This window comes from Pseudophryne corroboree, chromosome 6 (assembly GCF_028390025.1).
Source record: "Pseudophryne corroboree isolate aPseCor3 chromosome 6, aPseCor3.hap2, whole genome shotgun sequence".
Classification (NCBI taxonomy): domain Eukaryota; kingdom Metazoa; phylum Chordata; class Amphibia; order Anura; family Myobatrachidae; genus Pseudophryne; species Pseudophryne corroboree.
In genome coordinates, this window is record NC_086449.1 from 446,119,938 (window position 1) to 446,136,702 (window position 16,765).

General features: G+C 41.5%; 1 protein-coding gene and 1 pseudogene across 3 annotated transcripts in view; one reads left to right on the forward strand and one right to left on the reverse strand.

Moving 5' to 3' along the window:
• Positions 1–16,765, forward strand: part of TBC1D22A (TBC1 domain family member 22A) — a 1,169,061-nt gene that overhangs the window by 621,622 nt on the left and 530,674 nt on the right. The gene's annotated exons all lie outside the window — the stretch shown is intronic.
• Positions 14,383–14,502, reverse strand: LOC134936915 (5S ribosomal RNA; annotated as a pseudogene).

Here is a 16,765-nt window from a genome sequence, read left to right on the forward strand (position 1 = left end):
TGCGGGCAGGCGGCGGTGCCTTCGGGGTGACTGCGGCCGCGCCCCCAGGCCGCAGCGCCCCGGGCAAAGGCACTGCTTGCCCGCACCAAGATCCGCTCCTGAGTATAACACACATCTATCTAGGCTAAAGAATCATGCACTCACCAATATTGGAGTCAATGTCCTAACCCATGCTGGCATTGAGTGAGGAACTAATGGCAATAGCTTTGTAGGGCAATAAATCGGAAATGTTCATAATACAGGTAGTACCACTATATTTGGCCATTATATTCACAAACCCCCCTCTCAATGCGGTGTAAACTGTAATGCAGCCACTCTATAAATATGCATCCACCTATCATTTATACAATGTTCACAGGCTGCGGAAGTTGCCTGCGCTCCATGGGCGTTCTAACAGGAAGTAGACACCAGAACAGAGCTCCAGGTGCCGCACACAAAGGTGTATTGTGTTCCACCTTGGAGCTAACAGGAAATGTGGTGCGTTCCACCGCAATATCCACAATGTCAGCGCTGTCAAAAAGCACCTAAATGCGTTCCACCACAGTGTATAATGCCAGCGCTGCCACCTTAGGTGTAGTCATGTCTACAAACTCCAGGAGTTAAAGGACATTCAAAGGGGGAGTGAAAAGCATTCCAAAAAGGGGAAAACCGTTCCAAATGGGGAAAAAATGCATTGGGTGACCTGACAGGGGAAACTAAACAAAAGCTCAAAAATATAGGTAAAAATTCAAAGTATCATAATGTGGATGCACACATTATATTACACATGAATGAATACAACACATTCTGTGTGTCTACATATATGCACATAAAATCGACCAAATATATATCTACCTTTAGTACAAAAAAGGAAGAGTATCACCACAGACTATGCTCGCTATGATATTAAACAACCACAGCATAGATTTAATTTAAAGAAATATATTCAAACTATTGTGCTCATTCATACCCCTAGGAGATACTGTATCCAACTTGTTTAAACAGAAGCATTCTCTTTGTTTTAATGTTAGAACACGATCTCCTCCAAGGAAAAGGGGAGGGATCCAATCAATAAGTTTATATTTTAAGGCAGCTACTTGATGTTTACATTTCAAATAATTATGAGCCACTTATCAGTTTGACCAGTCAATAGAGCCGAGTGGATAGAAGACCGATGATTGGCCATATGATCTCGGAAGGGGCGTGTGGTGAGTCCTACATGATATAGGCCACATGGACACATATATAACAAAGTCCAAACTGCAGTGGAGGTGGTAGGCTATTTACATTTTTCTCCCTGTATTGGGGTGTGCAAACTATGGGCCTGTGATCATTGCCCTACAAGTGGTGCAGCTCCCACAAGAAAAACTTTCAGGCTTTGATTTCGTAAGTTGTACATGATCGGGAGCCCTTTTGGGGTTTAATGTAGGTCGTATTAATAATTGTTTTAGATTGGGACCCATACAATTTCCCATCATAGTAGGTCCCATCTTAGAAAATGGAAGTCCTGGGTCCGAGGCAACAATAGGCCAATGCTTATTGATCATTTTCTGAAACAAGCTAGAACAATTATCATATTTAGTAGAAAAAAAACATTCTGCAGGCTACCTTGTTTGTCTTGGTACTTTCTTTGAACAATGTTTTTTTAGCTTTAGCAAGGCAATGGTCCAAGGTTTTAGCCGAATGGCCTCACGTAAGTAACCTCTCACGAATCTCCCTGAGTTGAGTATCCCGGGATGTGTGTGTGTGTGTGTATATATATATATATATATATATACACACACACACACACAAATGGTGATGTGCCGCTGATGTGCCCGACGGCCGATGCGGGCGACCTGGCGGCGGGAGGGGTGGAGTGACGGGGGGATTGAAGTTTCTTCACTCCCCCATCACCTGGCTCCATAGCAGTGCATGCTAATATGGACGAGATTGTCCATATTGGCCTGCATGCTTAAGCGACGGGGCACCAACGATGAACGAGCGTGAGGCTGCATATCGTTCATCGTTGGTGCCTACACACTGAACGATATGAACGAGTTCTCGTTCATTAATGAACACAGTCATTCTACAGTCACAGTCTGCAGAAACCCTTCATTTGGAGTCATTGATATATTTTTACATCCGCAATAACAAATAAACTCATGTAACTACTTAGCAGCCATAACTTCTGCTATTATTTTACATGCAGTCAGCTGGATACAGTTGCCAGTTAGTAACTATGGATACATTCCTTCCAGTCCATGGAATATAGTTACATATTTGTAACATCATTCTGATGCTCTATGCAGCTGCTGATCTGAATGTTAATGATTTATATCTGCTGGCCGTTATGATCTTTTGTCTCCCCCCAAATCTGCTTTTAACTTGTTTACTTAAGTATTTAATTGCAGTTGTTGATAACCACAGCACCCATCACTTTGTATATGTCTTTTGCACAGCTCTTCCTGGCCGTCCCGGCGTCTTCAGTTGCTACAGCAACTGCAGGAGACCGGCAGGGTGACATCATCAGCAGGCGCCCTGCACATTGCAGATGCATGGGCCCAGCGGGGACAGCTCTGTCCCTACATTGGACTACTGTAATCTCCTAACTAGCCTCCCTGACAATTACCTCTCCCCTCCAATCTATCCTCAATGCTGCAGCCCGGCTCATCTTCCTTACCAAATGCACTACATCCACCTCCCCTCTCCTACAGGCCCTTCACTGGCTTCCCTTCCCTTTTAGAATCCAGTTCAAACTTCTCACACTCACTTACAAAGCACTCACCCACTCCTCTCCCATTAACATCTCTGACCTTATCTACCTTTACTCTCCCACCCGTCCTCTACGCACTGCTAAATTAATGCACGCCGACTCTCCTGTCTTCTGATTACTTCCTCCCACTCCTATCTCCAAGATTTTTCATGTGCTGCTCCCTTTCGCTAGAATTTTTTACCTCTCCTCAGACTCTCCACCTCTCTACAGAACGTCAAACGTGCTCTTAAGACCCACTTCTTTACCAAACCCAGCCAAATATCATCCTAACCCCCCTGCACCATGCTCTGTGTACCCCATTTGTGTCACCCCTGTCTGTCTACCCCTCCCCTTTAGAATGTAAGTTCTCATGAGCAGGGCCCTCTTCCCTCATTTGCTTATCATTTTCTTACTTTAATAATCATCAACTGCCCAAAGCCAACAGTTTTTTGGTCACCTTGAAACATTTCTGTCGTTTACTGGTGTAGTTATGCTTAGTTATCCTGTACTTGTCCTATATTGTCTTCAACTGTAAGTCACTGTTTTCCTGATTTGATAATGTGCATATGTACTCTGTAATTGATTGCTGCAGAACCCTTGTGGTGCCATATAAATAAATAAATAATAATAATAATAATAATAATAATAATAATAATAATAATAATAATAATAATAATGGTCTTTTTACCTGTATGCAAAGCTGTACCTAGACTTTTTGGTGCCATGTGCCAGAAAGAAAATCCCCTCCCTTCCCCCTCCATTTTTCCAATAGGGGCATAAGTCATTTGCCTGGGGGAGGGGCATAAGAAAATTGATTCCAGAGAAAGTCCATGCACTGATGCCCTTTCCCACTTTTTGTTTGGATATTTATAGTATATTGCAAGAAAATGGATCTTCTTTATAACACAGTTACAATAACCTTTATTAAATAACACATTTCAGTATACTGCCATGCCCAGGATTGAAACCTATAACCTGTTGCATTCTAGTCAAACACCCTACTTATTGACCTATTTGATGCTGCATATAAACTATGTGATTTCTAACAATATAAAGCTATTTGTACTTTGTAAAAAAAAAAAAAAATCTGCATTGCAATTGAGCAGAATTATGTAGTGTTCAGCCACACATTCAATCCCTTCCGGCCACACACTACATAGATCTGCTCAGCTGCAATGCTGATCACTTTTTCCCAAAGTACAAGGTAAGCTTCAAATAGGTAGAATTTTGTAGCTTAGAATTCTCTAGTTTTCTATGCAAGGGAAGATAGCTCACTGAATAGATTGTCATAACTGCAATGCCACAGGCAATAGGTTAAATCCCAGTTTTGCCAGCATCTTAAAATTTAATAAAGGACAGTGTGAGTGAATAACAAAAAGCTATCAAGTTAAGATCATGAATGTTGTATAGGTATTAACAATGGAAGGGATGGGGGTAGGAGACGGGTGGTCAGGAGTTGCTGGGCTTCAAAAAGGGGGAAAACTGCAAATGACAGTAATTAAAACAGATAATTTATGAGTGCCGCCAAGAGTGCTCCCTTATCCTGCAACTCTCTGTGTCGCGGCACACGCCACACACACACCTAGATGCGCTCCTGCCTGTTTGTTTCCTGATGACTGAGCTCTAGTAGCCCATAAGTGTTGATATGGGACAATAAGTATCTGTCTACTTTAAGATGATCCCCGGAGTGCTGTGTTGTGTGTTTTAGGAACCTGCATGACAGCTGCAACAATTATGCACTAGCGCACATATCTATTAACTACAAGTGGGATCCAGTCATGATCCCAGTGAACGGGATCCCACCTCTCAGAATACTGCTGCCGGATTCCCAACAATATTTGGAATGCCTCAACACCGACATCCGGGGAGGGTTAGGCTGCGGGGGTAACGAAGAGTTAGGGTTAGGCTGCTGATAGGGAGGGTTAGTGGGGCAGGGGGATTCTAACTATCGGGATGCCACAGTCAAGGTTCTGACCGCTAGCATACTGATCTCAGGCAAATCAATCCTAACCTTTACAAGGGAACTCGGGCCGCTGAATCTTTATACTGGAGTGTAGATCCTCACCTTGCCTAGTTATGTATTTATATAAAACTAGCTGGAGTACCCAGCGTTGCCCGGGATTTTAAGAATGTTTAAAAAAAAAAAATATATTAAACACACAGTAGAAATAACAATATGCTTGTATGTAAAATTTCACAATATTCGATTGTAAAGTGTGGATTTGTATAAAAAGGCAGAAGGGCAGAAGCACAATTTCTTTCTTTTATAGATTAGATAAGTACCTAGATAGATCCTCCTCCCCCAAACACTCCAGTTTCTTATATAGCACAGCACATTATGTGTCTCTTGATATACTATGTGCTGGTGGGGGACTGTGCTACTTCCACTATATAACTCAGTTTGTGGGTTCGTACTACCTCCATTCCCCTCCTCACATCATGTCACCGGCCCTGTCACATGCAGCCCTGTCATCACTGACATATCATGCATGTCCTGATATAGTCTGCTGCTGGCCCACCCCTAGGGGTGCTAGTGGTGTGTTACCCCCAAAGTGTTTGTTTACAGAGTGTAAGTAATATGTGTCAGAAGTTTGGGTTAAATTGGTCCAGGCATTCCAGAGTTATGCTGTCTGCTGTAAAATTATGTGCTGCTGCCTCAACCCTAGGGCTGCTAGGGGTGTCTTACCCCCACAGTGTTTGTTCACAGCTTGTAAGTCATATGCGTACCTAGTTCATTGTAAATTGGCATAGGCATTCTGGAGTTATGCTGTCTCCTGTAATGTTCTGTGCTGCTGTCCCACCCCTAGGGTTGCTAGGGGTGTCTGACCCCCATAGTGTTTGTTTCCAGAGTGTAAGTCATATGTGTACCCCATTTGTTGTAAATTGGTCTAGCCATTTGGGAGTTATGCTGTCTCCTGAAATATTATGTGCCGCTCTTCCACCTTCTAGGGGTGCTAGGGGTGTCTAACCCCCACAGAGTTTGTTCCATGATTGTAAGTCAGATGTGTACCAAGTGTGGTGTTAATTGCTGCAGACATTCCAGAGTTATGCTGTCTGCTGAAATACTCAGTGCTGCTGCCCCACCCCTAAGGGTGCTAGGGGTGTCTTCCCCCCGCAGTGTTTGTTGCCAGATTTTAAGGCATATGTGTAACAATTTTTGAGTACATTGCTCGTGCAATTTCAGAGTTATGCTGTCTCCTGATATACTCTGTGCTGCTGTCTGACCCCCTAGGGGTGCTAGGGATTTCATATTGTTTTAGCTGCGTCCACCATGTTTTAATACACTTGTATGTAAAATTTCACGATCTTCACTTGTAAACTGGATTTGTGTAGAAATACAATACAGAAGGACAGAATGACAGATGGACAAATTTTCATTTTTATATATTAGATGTGTATGTATGTATATATATATATATATATATATATATATATATATATACATACATATATTAAGAAATTATAAAGGAAAGAAAAATAGGAATTTACTGTAATAGTTAGATCTATATATATTTGTACACTGACACATTTTTTTTTGTTATTTTAGCTGTTTACCAAACATATCCAATTTACAGTACAGTTATACAGTTGGTTTTGAAGTGCAGAATATCTGCTTTAATTTGTGGGTATTCATGTCCAAATTAGAGTATGGTTTCAGGAATTACAGCTGCTTAATATTTTGTACCATCATTTTTAAAGGACCAAAAGTAATTGGACAACTGACTCAAAAGTTGTGTTGTGGACATGTGGGCTATTCCGTCATTATTTATTCATCAGTTAAGCAGGCAAAATATCTGGAGTTGATTCCAAGTGTGACATTTGCATCTGATAGCTGTGGAGGTGAACCTACAACATCCAGTCAAAGCAGCTCTCAATGCAAGTAAAATAGGCCATCCTTAGGGTGCAAAAACAAAAATAATTAATCAGAGAGACAGCGGGAACCTTACAAGTGGCCAAATTAACAGGTTGATAAACTCTGAGGGAAAAAAAAGAACACACTAGTGAGTTAGTCAACACAAAATGGCCTGGATGTCCACAGAAGAGCTGGATTATCACCATATCCTTTCCATGGTGGAAAAAAAAATCAGTTTACAATGTCTTGCACAGTGAAGAACACTCTCCAGGAGGGAGGGAGGTATATCCTTATTGTCTACCTTAAATAGAACACTTAATGAAAGCTAATACCGCAAGGTGCAAACCATTCAAAAGCCCTTAAGAATAGAGGGGCTCAATTAGACTTTGCCAAGAAAATATATTTAAAAAAAAATATCATAGTTCTGGAACTGCATTCATCGGACAGATAAAACTAAAGTCAATATTTTACCAGAATGATGTGGGAAAATGTATGGAGAAGGCTTGGAATGGCTTATGATTCAAAGCATACTATATCATCTGTAAAACACAAAAGAGCCAGTATGATGATGTGGCCATGCATGATTTCCAATGGCACTGGGTCACTAGTGTTTATTGATGATGTGTCAGGAGCAGCTGGATGAATTCTGTGTGTATAAGGATATACTATAAGCTTAGATTTAGCCAAATTCCGCAAATTTGATTAGACAGTGCTTCACAGTCCAGATGAACAATGACCCAAATAATACAGGTAAAGCAACCCATGCGTTTGTTAGGTCAAATAAGTGATATATTCTACAATAGCCAAAGTCAGTCACCTTATATCAACACGATTGAGCATGCATTTCACTTGCTGAAGACAAAACTAAAGACAGAAAGACCCACTAACAAGATTCAACTGAAGACACCTGCAGTAAAGGCCTGTCAAAACATAACAAATGAGAAAATCCATCATTTGGAGACTTCCTTTGGTTCCAGACTTCAGTCAGCCATTGCCCGCAAAGGATTGTTAACAAAGTATTACAAAGTATTACAAATTATTATTATTATTATTTAGTAGTAGTAGTAGTAGTATTTTTATTATTAGTATTTATTTATTTTATATTGTTTTATTTTTAGGATTTTGTTGATTTTCCCAATTACGTTTGTGCCCCTGAAAGTAGAGATCTTTGTATAACAATGGTTGGAATTCCTGAATGCTTCATACAATAATGTTTTTAACCCCTTGAATTAAAAATTAATGTCTGCACTTCAATAGCATGCCCATTGTTTAAATTCAAATTCACTGTGTAGTCGTACAGAGCCAATATTTTGAAAATAATGTGTTGTTGTTATTATTATTATTATTATTATCCTTTATTTATATGGCGCCACAAGGGTTCCGCAGCGCCCAATTACAGAGTACATGAATAATCAAACAGGAAAACAGCAACTTACAGTTGATGACAGTATAGGACAAGTACAAGGTAAATAAACATAGTTACATCAGCAGATGACACTGGAATAAGTATCAGGTGGCAGAAGACTGCTGGAGTTGATGCAGTTGAAGATTATTAAAGTGAGAAAGGATAAGCACACGAGGGAAGAGGGCCCTGCTCGTGTGAGCTTACATTCTAAAGGGGAGGGGTAGACAGACAGGGGTGACACAGATGGGATACATGGAGAGTGTAGAACAGAGGGTTAGGATGATATTTGGCTGGGTTTGGTGAAGAAGTGGGTCTTGAGAGTCCATTTGAAGTTTTGTAGAGAGGTGGAGAGTCTGAGGGGGAGAGGTAGGGAATTCAAGAGAAGTGGTGCAGCACGTGAAAAATATTGGAGGTAGGAGTGGGATGAGGTGATCCGTAGGCAGGAAAGTTGTTGTGCATTAGCAGAGCGAAGAGGACGCGTGGGAATGTAAAGGGAGATAAGATCAGAGATGTAGATGTGAGAGGAGTGGGTGAGGGCTTTGTAAGCGAGTGTGAGAAGCTTGAAATGGATTCTGAAAGGGAAGGGGAGCCAGTGAAGGTCTAGTAAGAGAGGAGAGGTAGACATAGTGCGTTTGGTGAGGAAAATGATCCGGGCAGCAGCATTGAGGATAGATTGGAGTGGAGAGAGGTGTTTGTCAGGAATGCCAGTCAGGAGGAGTTTACAGTAATCCAGCCTGGAGATGACCAGTGAGTGGATAAGAGTCTTAGTAGCATCCTGGGTCAGAAATTGTCTGATCCTGGAAATATTTTTTAGATGAAAACGGCAAGTTTGTGAGGTGCTGAATGTGTGGTTTGAAGGAGAGGGAGGAGTCAAGGATTACTCCAAGACAGTGCACTTGGGGGCTAGAGGAGATATTAGTGCCATCAATAGATAATGAGATTGTAGGAGGTGAGGTTATGCGGGAGGGAGGAAAGATGATCAGTTCGGTCTTAGACATGTTAAGTTTAAGAAAGCGCTGGGACATCCAGGAAGAGGTAGCAGAGAGACAGTTGGAGATACGAGTGAGGAGAGCAGGGGAGAGGTCTGGAGAGGAAAGATAGATTTGGGTGTCATCAGCATAGAGAGGATATTGGAAACCAAAAGAACTAATGAGCTTACCTAGTGAGGACGTATAGAGAGAGAAGAGGAGAGGACCAAGGACAGAACCTTGGGGTACACCTACAGTTAGTGGAAGTGAGGGGGAGGTGGTGTCATGAGAAGAGACAGAGAATGAACGGTCAGAGAGGTAGACAGACAGCCAAGAGAGGGCAGTGTCACTCAGACCAATGGAGTGAAGGATTTGCAGTAGGAGAGGATGGTCCACAGTGTCAAAAGCAGCAGAGAGATCAAGTAGAATAAGTAGAGTAGTGTCCCTCAGATTTAGCAGCATGGAGGTCATTGCACACTTTTGTAAGGGCAGTTTCAGTGGAGTGGAGAGGACGGAAGCCAGACTGGAATGGGTCAAGTAGTGAGTGTCAGGAAAGAAAGGCAGTAAGGCGGTTGTAGACAATACGCTCAAGGAGTTTGGAGGCAAAAGGGGGGAGAGAGATGGGTCGGTAGTTGGAGAGAGTGTTTGGATCAAGGGTAGGTTTTTTAAGAATAGGAGAGATGAGTGCATGCTTGAAGGCAGAGGGGACAGTGCCTGATGAGAGAGAGAGATTGAGAAGGTGGGAAAGGTGGGAACAAGCAGAAGGAGAGAGGTAGCGGAGGAGGCGGGAGGGGATAGGGTCAAGTGGGGAGGTGGTGAGGGGACAGGAACGAATGAGGGCCAGGACTTCCTCTCCAGTTGCATGGGAGAAAGAGGTCAGAGTAGGTGGGAGGGGTGGTAAGGGATGGGGGAAAACTGGCTACTGATGGTCTGGTGTGATGTGATGTCCTTACGTATGGAGTCAATTTTGGATGTGAAGTAAGTGGCAATGTCAAGAGCAGAGAATGAGGAAGGGAGACGAGGTGGAGGTTGGCAGAGTAGTGAGTTGAGAGTGGCAAAGTGGCGCCGGGGGTTGGAAGACTGGGAGGAGATGAGGTTCTTGAAGTATGACTGTTTAGCAAGAGAAAGGGCAGCACTGAAGGATGAGAGCATAAGTTTGAAATGGAGGAAGTCTGCCTTAGAGCGTGATTTCCTCCAGTGTCGCTCAGCAGTACGTGAGCATTTTTGCAGATATCTGGTGCATTTGGTGTGCCAGGGTTGAGGTGTTAATTTGTGATGGTGAATAGTGGTTGGTGGAGCAACAGAGTCAAAAGCAGAAGTGAGGGATGCATTGTATATGGAAGTGGCTTGTTCAGGGCATGAGAGAGAGAGAATAGGAGAGAGAAGTGAGTCAAACAGGGAAGAAAGGAATGTGGTGTCAATAGCCTCAATGTTACGCTTAGTGATGGTAGCCTTGGGAGGTAGAGATGGGGAAGTCGAGAGAGATAGGTTAAAGGAGAGCAGGTGGTGGTCAGAGAGGGGAAATGGTGAATTTGAAAAATCAGAAATATCACAGCGGTGAGTGAAGACCAGATCCAGTGAGCTCCCATTCACATGGGAGGGTGAGGAGGTCCACTGGGAGAGACCAAGTGAATAGGTGAGGTTAAGGAGTTTAGAGGCAGGGGATTGTGTGGGGATGTCAATAGGGATGTTGAAATTGCCTAGGATAATGAAAGGAATGTCAGAAGAGAGGAAGTGAGGAAGCCAGGAAGCAAAGCTGTCGATGAATTTGATAGCAACGCCAGGGGGAGCGGTAAATGACAGCTACTCTAAGATGGACTGGTTGGAAGAGGCGTATAGTATGGACCTCAAATGTAGAGAATGTAAGGGATGGTTCTGGTGGCATGAGTTATTAGGAGTAACTAGAAGGTAAAAGGACCCCAACACCACCCCCATGGCGACCCCCAGGGTGTGTGTGTGTGTGTGTGTGTGAATGCGAGGCCCCCAGCAGAGAGAGCAGCAGGAGAAGTAGTGTCAGAGGGCGTAATCCAAGTTTCAGTAATGGCTAGTAGGTGTAGGGAGTTGGAAATGAAAAGGTCATGAGTGCGGACCAGTTTGTTACAAACAGATCTGGCATTCCACAGGGCACAGAATAGGGGGTATGAGTTTGTGGGAGAGATGTGAATGAGATAATCAGGGTTGCTGAAGCGATGAGGAGAGATTAACTTTGAGTGCAGGGAGGATGAGAGAGTAGTGATGGTGCGGGTGCCAGAGCTAGGAGGGGAAACTGCAGGAGGTGGGTAGGGAGGGAGGTCAGTGTGATGGGGGTGTGGGGAGGTGACAGGGAAGGGAGAGAGGGAGCAGGGCTGAGTTGTGGGGTAGCAGGACCATGGGGTAGTTGTGAGTGAAAGTGGGGAAACAGGAAAGGAGGGGAAAGTATACAGATAGATGGAGGGGAGGGAGCAGGAGGTGTAGGAGACTAGGGGAGAAGGATAAAGACACATGATTAGATAGACACTGAGTAATGGGGGAGTATAAGAAAGCCTTGACATAGTGTTTAGTAGGTAAAATAGGTTGAGGGAAAGTGGAAGTAGGAGTGGAGGCTGTAAGGAATTCAGAGTTGAAGAATTGCAGAAATGCAGATTAGAAAAGCAGTGTCGGCTCAATGGGTGTATATTTAGTATGAAATGAATCAGAAGTGTAGATAAAGTGGGTGTTGAGATGTATTTGGACCGTATGTAATGAAAAGATTGTGAGGTTTAAGAAGCAATGGTGGTTCTGTAAGATTTTTTAGGTGTTTGTAGGTAAGATTACATTGGTGCAGCTGTGCATAAAAAACAAAATTCCAATAATATAGATACAAGCATTTGTTGGTAAAATGGATGGTTTATAAAATGTCCAAGTAAGGTAGTTCCATGCTATTTAATCAGATGCAACAATCAGGAGGTGAGTGGTCTGAAGAGTAAGTGACTCACATTTGTTATTAGTTCCTCTGGTTTCTAGTTGTTTTGTTAGATTGGTGTGCTTCTGTTTTCCTTCTTTTTCACTTCGTTTGAACGCTGTTGGAACGCTGCAGTTGTGTGTCAATTTTATCACACTTAGATAAAAATGCACGTTAGATCATAGATGCACAGCCAAACAGCTTTGCACAGCCTACACCATTGTATTTAAGTAGATGACTAATACAAGTGAAACCAATAATTGAAATATGTAACCACACCCCACCCCCTCAAGTGCCAGGCAATAAAAAGTTACCTAGCAGAATCAGCTTGGCCTATACAAATATATAGTACAGCAGAATATGTTGGTGGTTGTAGTCAATCAATCAATCAAGTTACCTAGCAGAATCAGCTTGGCCTATACAAATATATAGTGCAGCAGAATATGTTGGTGGTTGTAGTCAATCAATCAAGTTACCTAGCAGAATCAGCTTGGCCTATACAAATATATAGTGCAGCAGAATATGTTGGTGGTTGTAGTCAATCAATCAAGTTACCTGTAGATGACGAGAAGAGACTCCAATTCACAATTGATATCAGCTGAAGATAAATGAACGCTGTTGGAACGCTGCAGTTGTGTGTCAATTTTATCACGCTTTGATAAAAATGCACGCTTAGATCATAGATGCACAGCCAAACAGCTTTGCACAGCCTACACCATTGGATTTAAGTAGATGACTAATACAAGTGAAACCAATAATTGAAATATGTAACCACACCCCACCCCCTCAAGTGCCAGGCAATAAATTAACTTAGAAAAACAACCAGGCATTCCACAAAGATTAAACTGGGTCTATATCATTCTAAACTAAAAAAGTACTTCAGAATCACATACTATGCAATAATGTTTCAATTTGCATTACCTAGCAGAATCAGCTTGGCCTATACAAATATATAGTGCAGCAGAATATGTTGGTGGTTGTAGTCAATCAATCAATCAATCAATCAATCAAGTTACCTAGCAGAATCAGCTTGGCCTATACAAATATATAGTGCAGCAGAATATGTTAGTGGTTGTAGTCAATCAATCAAGTTTCCTAGCAGAATCAGCTTAGCCTATACAAATATATAGTGGAGCAGAATATCTTGGTGGTTGTAGTCAATCAATCAAGTTACCTGTAGATGACAAGAAGAGACTCCAATTCACAATTGATATCAGCTGAAGATAAATGAACACTGTTGGAACGCTGCAGTTGTGTGTCAATTTGATCACGCTTTGATAAAAATGCACGCTTAGATCATAGATGCACAGCCAAACGGCTTTACACAGCCTACACCATTGGATTTACGTAGAGGACAAGTGTTAGTGTCCAAATATATATATATATATATATATATATGCACACAGGGGGGTGGGGGATATAGCGACCGTCGGTGTCTTAAAACAGTTCAGTAAATATGGATCAAAAAAGTGTGTCTAAAAACGAGTAACCAGATCAGAAAAGTGATTTTTAAAAAAGGGGGGATGTTTATTTAGACACTAAAAACAGATATTAATCACATATAGAGCTAAAATCTAAACAGCAGTTCTTCTTAAAAAATGGGATTTAAAACAACATACACAATGCTTTAAAATACCAGTTAAAATATGTTAAAAATCTGTAAAACAATTTTAACTTAACTTGGTATAAGGTCACTGCCAGGTTGCCCAACGCGTTTCGTCCTTAAGACTTCATCAAGGGGTAAAGGCATAATGAGACTGGACTCCTATTTATACTAGTATTAATCACATAATGATTGTGACATCACTTCCTGTTAATTTAATCATCATATTGTGAAATGGGTTAAAAATTCATGTACTGACAAATCTATTGTTTCAATTTACTGATATGTGTATATACATTCACAAGATATTATTTACTGAGCAGATTTGGTGTTAAAAACTTATAAAATTGACTTGTACAGGCGCCGGCGGTTCTTTGCCGCCCCACTTCCGGTTTTCGTCCGTCGCGTCACTTCCGCCCCACTTCCGGTATGCGACTGCGCATGCGCCCGCGGCTGCGGGCGTAAGAGAACGAACAACACTATGGCAGATGTTCTCTGAAAGTACATTGCGGCGGCCATCTTTGGGTGGATTTGTTCAATGTGAATCACATTCGGCAGCCATATTAGCGGAGACCAAGGATAGAGACATGGATTTCATTTCTCCAGTAAAGTGCATGAAAATAAATAGAATAAACGGAGATTAGTCACTGTTGATGTCAGTACAGTAACCTAAGCTTGTTACAGTGATAAATAAATATAAACTACATAGATATATGAATATATAAAAATATATATAAAATATATAGAGATATATATATATAATTAAATGCTTAAATCAATATAGAGTGCAAAGTGCAAACTAAAAGTGATAGTAAATAGTGTTAAGTGCTAGGTGCGAATCTTACTATGAATTTATTGGGATGCAGATAGTGTGATATATTATATCGACATGCTCATGTAGGCTATAATATCGTTAGTTTGGTTTACAGTACCTGATCTTCCCAGACGGTCTCCCTGGTCTGGTACTGTTCAGGCCCAACACTGCTTTGCTTCCAAGATCGGACGAGATTGGGCCTTTCCAGTGTGGTCTGACTGTAATAATCACTTTTTACCATACATGTGTCAATCTCAATATATCAATAAACTGAACGGTGATATTTTTCAACCAGAGATTGTTGATGGGAATAGGGTAGGAAGGGGGGGGAGATGGGAAGGGAGTGGGGGGGGGGGGAGGGGGTGTGTGGAAAGTACTAGGTGTGGGTGGAAAAGGTTTAGTCTAGTTAAGGATCCAACCGTGATGATCCAGTAGTGTAGTTTTCACAGGAAAGGAGCGATTTCGTAATAGTCATTAAATCCCTTCGGATGGAGTGTTTGTAGTTGGAAGATCCAAAACATTTCTCTGCGTGAGAGTTTATTGGCCAGGTCGCCACCCCTTTCTCCCAGTTTCACAAGTTCAATCGCTTTAAAGGTTAATGCCTCCGGATTTGAGTTATGTACGAGATTGAAGTGTTTGGATACTGCATGATTTTCTATTTTATTTTTTATGTTGCGAACATGTTCCTGTATCCTTAATTTCAACGGTCTCTTTGTTTTGCCTACATATTGTTTACCACAGTCACATTCTAATAAATAAATTACGGATTGTGTATTGCAGTTTATGAAGTACTTAATTTTGTATTCCTCCTTCTTTTCTGCATCCGAGAATGTTTTTCTTACTGGATGTAGGTACCTGCAGATGTTGCATCGGCCACATTTATAGGAACCGGTGCATCTTGGCATTCTTGGTTCTTGTTCAACTTCCTTATGTAGCATGCTGGGGGCCAGGATATCTTTAAGATTTTTGGATTTCCTGAAGATGATTTCAGGGCGTGGAGGTAGTATTTCTTTGAGAACCGGGTCCATTAGTAGGATTCCCCAGTTGTTGTTGAGTGAATCTCTAATGGTTTTCTCATGACGATTGAAGGTGGTGATAAATGGAACGGATTCTTTCCTGATTTTTTTGGGTTTATATTCCAACAGGGTCGATCTCTCCAGGGCCTTTGCTTTGAGTGCCGCTTCTTCCACGATGTTAGCCGGGTATTCTTTGTTCTTAAATCTTTCTTTATATTTCTCTATTTGGATGTCACATTCTTCCTGGTTGCTGCAGTTCCTCTTTATTCTATTAAATTGAGAGAAGGGAATGTTATTTTTCCACTTCTTCAGATGGTTACTCTTATAATGCAGGTAGCTATTTGTATCTACCTGTTTAATGTAATTCTTCGTTTCTACTCTTCCGTCTTTTCCTGTTAAAATCACATCAAGGAACTCAATAAATTCTTTATTGAGTTTAGAAGTAAAAATGAGATTCGTCTCGTTGGTGCTCAGGAATTCCAGGAATTTGTAAAATTGTTCTTCAGTGCCATCCCAGATAATTAAAATGTCATCTATGTAACGACGATAAAAGGTGATGTGTTTCTTAAAATCATGGTTACCATAGATAAAATGCTTCTCCCAGCTACCCATAAAAAGATTAGCGAAACTCGGTGCAAAAATCGTACCCATTGCAGTCCCACAGCGTTGTAGATAAAATTGATCTAAAAACTTAAAATAGTTATGCTGAAGAATAAAATACATGATGTTACATAAAAAGTCTTTATGGATGGCTGTAAGCGAAGTGTCAGTTTCCATATATTCTTTGCATGCTGTTACACCTTTCTTATGGTCTATGCAAGTATAGAGTGATTGCACATCTATTGTTGCCCAGTAATAGGTGTCTTTCCATTCAAAGTCCTTCAGGGAGTTTAGTACAGTTGTGGTGTCTTTTAAATACGAGGGTAACTCCTTCACATAGGGTTTTAGGAAGACATCGACGTATTCTGATAGATTTGATGTGAGTGAGTCGATGCCCGCCACTATGGGCCTTCCGGGTGGATTAGTCAGGTTCTTATGGATTTTTGGCAGGAAATAAAAAATTGGGGTAGTGGGGTCTGTTTTCATTAAAAATTGGAATTCATCCTTTGTAATTATCTCATTTCGTAGACCGTGTACTAATAGTGTTCTTAGTTCTCCGGCAAATGCATCTTTGGGGTCGCCAGACAGTTTTGTATATGAGACATCATCCCCCAATAGTCTCAGTGCTTCATTCGTGTATTTCTCACGGTCCATGATAACCAGACCCCCCCCTTTATCAGCTTGTTTTATAACGATTCCCTTATTTTTCTGCAGTTTATACACAATCCGTAATTTATTTATTAGAATGTGACTGTGGTAAACAATATGTAGGCAAAACAAAGAGACCGTTGAAATTAAGGATACAGGAACATGTTCGCAACATAAAAAATAAAATAGAAAATCATGCAGTATCCAAACACTTCAATCTCGTAC